Source organism: Perognathus longimembris, chromosome 12, assembly GCF_023159225.1.
Source record: "Perognathus longimembris pacificus isolate PPM17 chromosome 12, ASM2315922v1, whole genome shotgun sequence".
NCBI classification, from domain to species: Eukaryota; Metazoa; Chordata; class Mammalia; order Rodentia; family Heteromyidae; genus Perognathus; species Perognathus longimembris.
The window spans coordinates 64,969,063-64,976,843 of NC_063172.1; positions in this window are offsets into that span (position 1 = coordinate 64,969,063).

Sequence of the window (7,781 nt, forward strand, 5' to 3'; positions counted from 1 at the left end):
AGATTTCTTTACCTCCTCCTTTAGGAAAGGGTTTAAGTGTGATTTTTTGGTCCTATTCATGATAATTACATCCTCTGTAGTTAGCGAGAATTATGGCTTTGTTACAGTCTTTATTTGGCCTAAAGAAATGTTTGTGGACACAGAATGGACTCATAATGATTACTTTCAGGTAGCAACTTGATTGGGTTAAGGGCTACTCAGACCTACCGGGGGAAGCCATTATTTCTGGGTGTTTCTATGGCATTATTTCTGTAAGAGATTTGCATTTCAATCAACAGACTGCATAAAGATCCATCATCTAATCTGTTTACGGGCAAAGTGGAACAAAAAGGAAAAGGAAAGACAGGGATGCTTCCTCTCTGTTCCTGAGGTGGGGTATCCATCCATTTCTGCATTCCCTTGCTCAGCTCTCAGGCCTTAGGACTTAGCCTGAACTCCACTCACTGGTGTTTGGGAGTCCCAAGCTTGAAGATGGCATGTTACAGAATACTTGGCCCCCTAGACCTCCGGAGCTAATTTCAATATAAAAATAGCCAAAGTTTCCCATTACCTGTGTCCTAGTGGTTCTGTTTCTCTGGAAAACCCTAATTTAACAATTCTCGTATGGCTTTGATGTTTGCTCAATGAGATTCTCTTTTTTACATTGTAAAGTACAGAGCTATGAGATAATAAATGTGTTATATAAAGCCACCAGGTTTGGGATTATTTTGATTATTATTTTGTTGTGGTAAGAAAAATACATTCTGTCTAATTTCAGTTCTTTAAAATGTACAGGAACTTGATTTTTATATAGTTTATTTTGGCAAACATACCAGGTGCACTTGAGGAAAAAATGTGTAATCTGTATCCAGGCATGGTGGTAGACACGTATAATCCAGGGTACATAGAGGTGGAAATAGGATCATGAACTGAGATTGGCCTGGGAAAAAAGCCTAAGCACCTATCTAAAAACAAACTAAAGCAAAAATCGCTGGGGATGTGGCTCAATTTGTAGAATGCTTGCTTAGTAAGCAGGAAATTCTAAGTTCAAACCTTCATAGTGAGGAATAAAAGGATTACGTATTCTTATGTATAGAGCCATGAATTCTATAGATGTGCATTCGATCAAGATAGATGACACTGTTGTTTAAATTTTCTTTTTTTTCTGGATTTTACTTTAGTTATTTTATCAATTGCTGAGAAAAGCATTAAAATAGCCTCCCATTTCTCTTCTTAATCGTCAATTTTCACAATTTGAGAATAGAGTATTAGTCACATACACAGGTACAATTGTGTGGCTTCCTGACATACACTCCAACTTATCATTACAAAGTATCTCTGATAATACCTTTTGTCTTAAAATCTGTTTTATCTGATAATGAAAGTAGCCTCTCCAGCCTTAGTTTGCTTATGGTGTACATGGCATATCTTTTTCAGTGCCTTTATCATTTACTTTCAATCTATTTAGAACAGATAGAAAAAATGGCTAGATTTTGCTATTAATGCTCACATTTCCCCCTCTTTTAGTTCTCTACTTTCTCTTTCCTGATTTCTTTTTAATACCACTTAGTATCCCATTTAAATTTACATGTATTTTCCTATTACAATATATTTTTTCTTTCAGTGGTTACCACAAGGGACTATGTTTTACATGTTTCATCTTCCACCCCCTACTTAGAATTAATACATACCACGTAACATAAGATACAGAAACTCCAAAAATGTGTAGGTCCATTTATTCTACTCACTTTCAACAAGCAATCAACCTAGTTAGGCTTTCTATCTGACCTTTTATAAGTACTGGTTCGTATTCAGGACATTTCGCTCAGCATTTTCTACATTGCCTTGGGTCCAACTCATGCAGGCTTTATTCAGGGACTAATTTGGAATTTGTAAAGAAGGCAGCCCTTGCTATGTTACTAGTGTGTAGACTGTGAGTTGTATGGTTTCATGTACAGAATTTAGGGATCTCATTCTTTGGCTTGCTTTCTTCCTTTGAACACCTCTGCTCACCTTCCCAGTTCCTCCAGGATGATGAGGGCATCTTGAAGTTCAGAGTCTTCCTGCTGTCATTTTCTCTTTAGTCTGAGGTGAGTTGGTTTTGCTGCTTTGTTCTGGATTTTAGTTATCCATCAGCTGTGGGAGTGCACCAAGGGAGGCTGAGGTCACTATGGTACAACCAGAACATTTTTTGAAAAGTTTTAAAATAACACTAATAGAATTAAGGAGGAGCAAATAACCGGTTGTCTGCTCAAATGTATTACAAAATAATAACAAAAACATACTTGGCATGGCAAATGTTGAGAATTTTAAATGCACTCAAAGCAGATAATAGACAATGACTGACTTAGATCAATTGGAAAATTATTTTAAAATCAATAGAGATTAAGTTATCTAAAAATAAATGGCTGAAGAAAGTGACTTGATAAAAAAAATGAACAGTAAAAACAAATCAAGAGAAGCAATGTTCCAAATAGCCAACTAGGATTCAGCTTTATTGAAACAAATTTCTGTTCCTTATAATTCAGTCATTGAAAGAGTAGAAGCCAATTGTGCAAGTACATTCACTGATATATGCATCACCTCTGCAGTCAGTTTTAGTTGGTTTTTATCGTCTCTTAACTACACTGTAGCTCTCACCCTCACTAAATCTTCAGTCTCCAACTCCCAATACTCCTTCTTGTCGCTACAGTTTCCCAGGTATTAGATATTTAATATGAATGCAATCACACCTTTCGTGATTAGCTTCTTTTACTTTCTATATTTTCAAGATTCATCCATGCTTTATCATGTCACATCCTATTTATAGACAAATACAAAACACGTTTTATTTATTTTAATTACCTTTAAGTAGTTGTACAAAGTTGTTGTCACTTAACACAGCAGTTTATAAATACAGTACATCTTGATCAGTATCATCCCTTTCAACATTCTCAACATTTTGTTCATCCAGATAATGGATATTTTGGTTGTTTTCACCATCTGGCTTATGTTGCTATAAACATTTGTGTGTAAATATTTATGTAGATATGTTTTTGTTTCTCACATGTATGTACATATGCATGCATGTATGTATAGATGTATGTATATATTATGTGGCTTGAATATGGTTTGAATATACTGTATCTCCCAAAGGTTCTTGTGCTGACAGTTAGGTTCTCAAGGAGGTAATGAATAAGGAGTAGTGGGAGATAGTTAGGACATGAACGCTTTGTCACGAATGGATTAGTGCTGGTCTCATAAGAGTGTGTTGGGTTTCAGTTTTTTCGGGAGTGGATAGTCTCTTGCTTCCTATCTCACCATGGTACATCTCTTCCATATACACCATTGCTACTGTAAATCCCATCCACCATGAATCCCATACAACAACTAAGATGTCAGCTCTGTGTTCTTGATACTCCCAAACTCTGAGCCAGCTATCTTCTTTATGAAGTGGTTAATTGCAGGAATTTTTTTCATGGCCACACAAGGCCAACAACACCTTGGAGACAGAAATGCTAACGTGATAACTGTAGAACCATTACCTTGTTTTTCCAATGTGGCTGCATCATTTTCCATGGCCACTGACAGAGCATAAGGTTTCTTATTGCCCATATTCTCATCAACACTTGTTATATGACTTTTTGCTGGCTTTGTCTTTCCCTGATAACTAATGATTTGGATCTTCTTCTCATATGTTTATTGTCCATTTGCATATCTTCTTTAGAGAAATATCAGTTCGATCTTCTGTCCATTTTAATTGATTTATTCTTTTACTACTGAGTTGTAAGAGTTCTTTATATATTCTGGATGTAAGTTTTTACCAGGTACACGAGTTTACTACCTCCTGAATTATAGTTTGCCTTTTCACATTCATGATGGTATCCTTGAAAGCAGAAGTTTTATAAAATTTTGAAAAAAGTTGTATTTATCTATATAATTTTCTTTTGCTATTTACATTTTTGGTATCCTAGTTAAGAATCCTTTGATAAGTCAAAGATCATGAACACTTATGCTTCTGTAATTTTTAAGAGGTTGATAGTTTTTTAGGCCTTTTATTTGTTTGAATGAAAAATTGTACAGTCCATATAGAAGTAAGCAAAAGGATAACATGAGATAAACAACTCATTAAAATATTTAATAATTAATAAAAGATACATCAATGAAGCATTTCTTACTAAATTCAATAGCAACTAAATATATCTTGCAAAAATGTGAAAACTAATGATACATTTATAGGAATCTAATGTTAGTTATAAATTTTGTCAGTTAAATATTATATATGATAAAGCGCCAATAGTCAAATTATGTAAGAAATTCACACAATTCAATGTTTAAAATTTTTAGCTGATTTAATCATGGGAAAAAAATCATTATTTCTCAAAAGAAAACATACAATGGCCAAAAGGAATACAAAAGAATCACTAAGACATCAGATAATTACAAATTAACGTCACAATTTTAGAAAGCTATTAACAAAAAGATTGCAAATAATTATCAAATTTTAGAAGGATGAGGAAAAAACATTACATGAAAGAAAGTTATCTCTAATTGGGAAGTAAGTATGTTTTATGTAAGCACTCTACTGCTTGAACTGTGCCTTTACTCAGTCAATGAATGTTTTCTATAAGCTATTAGTAATAGCCTAGCTGTGGTGTCTTATGTCTATAATTCTAATTACTCAGGAGACTGAGATTTGAAAATTGATATTCAAAGCCAGCTCAAATAGACTGAACCACCAGACTCCTACCTCCAATTAACCAGCAAAAAGCCAGAAATGAAAGCATTTTTGTGTGTTTTATTTTGTTGTGTTTTTAGGACAAACATACTTTTGTTCCAAAGCATATATGTCAAATCTGGAACCTCAATTTATTCATGAATGTCCCCCCTCACAAATTTTTGCTTTAAAATTTTTAAACCAGGCCTAGGAATATGGCCTAGTGGCAAGAGTGCTTGCCTCCTATACATGAAGCCCTGGGTTCAATTCCTCAGCACCACATATATAGAAAAGGCCAGAAGTGGCGCTGTGACTCAAGTGGCAGAGTGCTAGCCTTGAGCAAAAAGAAGCCAGGGACAGTGCTCAGGCCCTGAGTCCAAGGCCCAGGACTGGCCAAAAAAAATTTTTTTTAAACCTACTTGCCATGTCAAATCTATGCTTTTTGTTTCATCTTATGTGAACATAAATTTATATTCCTAAGTTATGACAGCCTCAGTGGTTGGATTTCTGGAAGAAATGAAAAGCTGAAGCAACAATGCCAACCCATAAAGACTTTGTAACAGGAGGAAGAATTAGGTAAATAACTATCAAGCTGCTTTAAATAATATTTGAAAGAATAAAAGTTCATATTTGGGTCCTGGAAAGGCTTTGAGAAAGACAGTCATTTGCCATGGACTTTGCTCAGTAGAAAAGATCAGGTCAAATAAAAATATATGCTATAGAAAGGCTAGATTGTCCTCTTCTACCTTCTCCTCCACTTCATTTAGGAAGCTTTGGGGCTGTAACTTTATGTCTTTTTCTTAGGCAAGTGTTCTATGAATTGAGCCATGCTTCTAACCCTCTTTGATTTAATTGTATTTGAGATAGGACCTTGTTTTTTGTCCAGGCTATTATGGACTGATATCTTGTTATCTCTACCTCTTGAATGTGCCCCTCTGATCTGTTCCCTGAAGATAGCCCTGGGACCATCCCACTTTACAAAAGCGGAGGGTGGGGGAGACTTCTTTAGTTAGATCATCACTGTCGGTTCAACTCATTCCTTGCCCTGTGAGTGAAATGAAGGATTTAAATTCACTGCCTGAGAATTTCCTCACCCATTACCACAGTATCTGTTGATTGGGACCAGAAATGGCCCCAGTGATCCAACACTTCTGTGGAACATGAACACCGCTCAGAATCTGAAAACTCCAAATGGTGCCTTGGAACAGGGTCAAGAAGGACATGAGAAGGAAAGAAACATGAAGTCTTGGGCAGAGACCCTGTTGTCACATTTCCTACGTTTCAATTGCTAATAAAAACTTAATAATGATGGTTAAAGTCTTTTCTAGAAACACTTACGGTATTGGTAATGACCCATACTGGAGAGATAAATCCAGTACTCAGCCTTGCTTAAATAAAAGAAATTCTTATTACCTCATTTGTCTACTAATAAGTGTGTCTTTGGAGGGTCCTTTAAATATTATTGATATGGTGAGAGATAAAAGAGAACTGTTAGTGCCTGGAAAGTCTGAATATCTTACTTTGGTTCAAGTACGTCCACTGGAGTTGTTTTTTTTTTTTTTTTAATTTGCATGAGAGGGAGAGTCAAGGTCCAGCAAAGTCTGCTTGCATTAAAAAGGGAAAAAAAATCACATCCCTGATTAGTTTTCAAATTTTTGAATAATTGAATGATATTAGCCATCTTCTTTTGTACAGAGACAGTATCACCTTTAAAAGTAAACCTATTATAATTCAGATATACTCTACCCTTTTGTTTGACCTTAACTAAGAATTTATTTATGACTTTGCTGCAGTATGCGGAATATGAGAGAGTCAGCTACATAAGATTCCTGCCCCAACACAGAATTGTCATTCCAGCATCGACAGTACAAGTTTCCTTCCTGTAGTTGATTCATCTCTACTTACTGGTACTTAACACAAGGCCTTTCATGTAAGTGCGTGCCCAAGCTACATACTAACTAGAATGTCAACTTTCATTTTCTATGTCATATTATAGTTAATTATATGCTATTGCTCCTTCTAACATCATGATAGAAAAATGACCGTGTCAGATAAGATCTTCTCTTCTGCTGGGGTGGAAAGCTAGACAACATTTCCCAGCCTCCCTGGTAGCTGAGACAAGTTGACTAAGTTATGTGAAGTTACTTCCTAGTGACACATGTAGGTACTTCAAGGCTGTATTTCTAGTGAGGTCTGCCCAGCTTGGTCATAGAATGATCTCAGAGCTTCTCTGTGATGTTAGAAACATCCACAGGGTCATCAGAAACCAGCAGCACCTCTGTCAGACAGAGCCACAAATCACTATGAGGGGAAAAAAAAAAAATCACCAACTTCCCTAGTCCCTTTGCTGTGGACAATTTGTAGAAATGAAAACTCAAATTCCATGGTATATATGTCATTAATCATTGTGGTCTATATCATTGAAGCAAACTGACCCAAATTAATAAATATTTGTACCTCGTACATAGAAAACTGAAGGATGTTGGGAGGTAGACTGAACTGTGTGACAAGAGAAGTGGTCTCCTCCCTTTGCGTTCACCACCACGTATAGCAGTAGACAATGGCTTTTGCCAGAAAACACCAAATATTACAAGATCACAGATCCCAATATCACTTAAATATGTTACAGCCAAGTCATTTTTTAAGGGAAGGGAATTTGTAAGTGTCTTTCCCTTTTTCTCAGGAAATCAAAGATGTTTCCTCACCGGCTCACTTCTGACATTGATGTTTGTCTATTTATAACCAAGATAACCTAGTTTATTTTCCCATTTTCCCTACTATTCTCATCATCTTCTATTAATCTCTCTAAAAATAAATAAACTAGATAGATGCATGTTAAAGATTCTGTCACTACCTATCCAAATGTAACTAAGTATATATTATATTATTTATTTGTTGTCCAAGTGTTGTACAGAGGGGTTACAGTGTCATACATAGGGCAGTGAGTACATTTCTTATCAAACGTGTTACCTCCTCCCACCTTCCTATATTTTGAAAAATAAAAACTGACACTAATGCACACACACACACACACACACACACACACACACACACACACACACCCCAGTCCTAGGACAGCAGTCAATTACCAAAGTTGCTTTTAAGT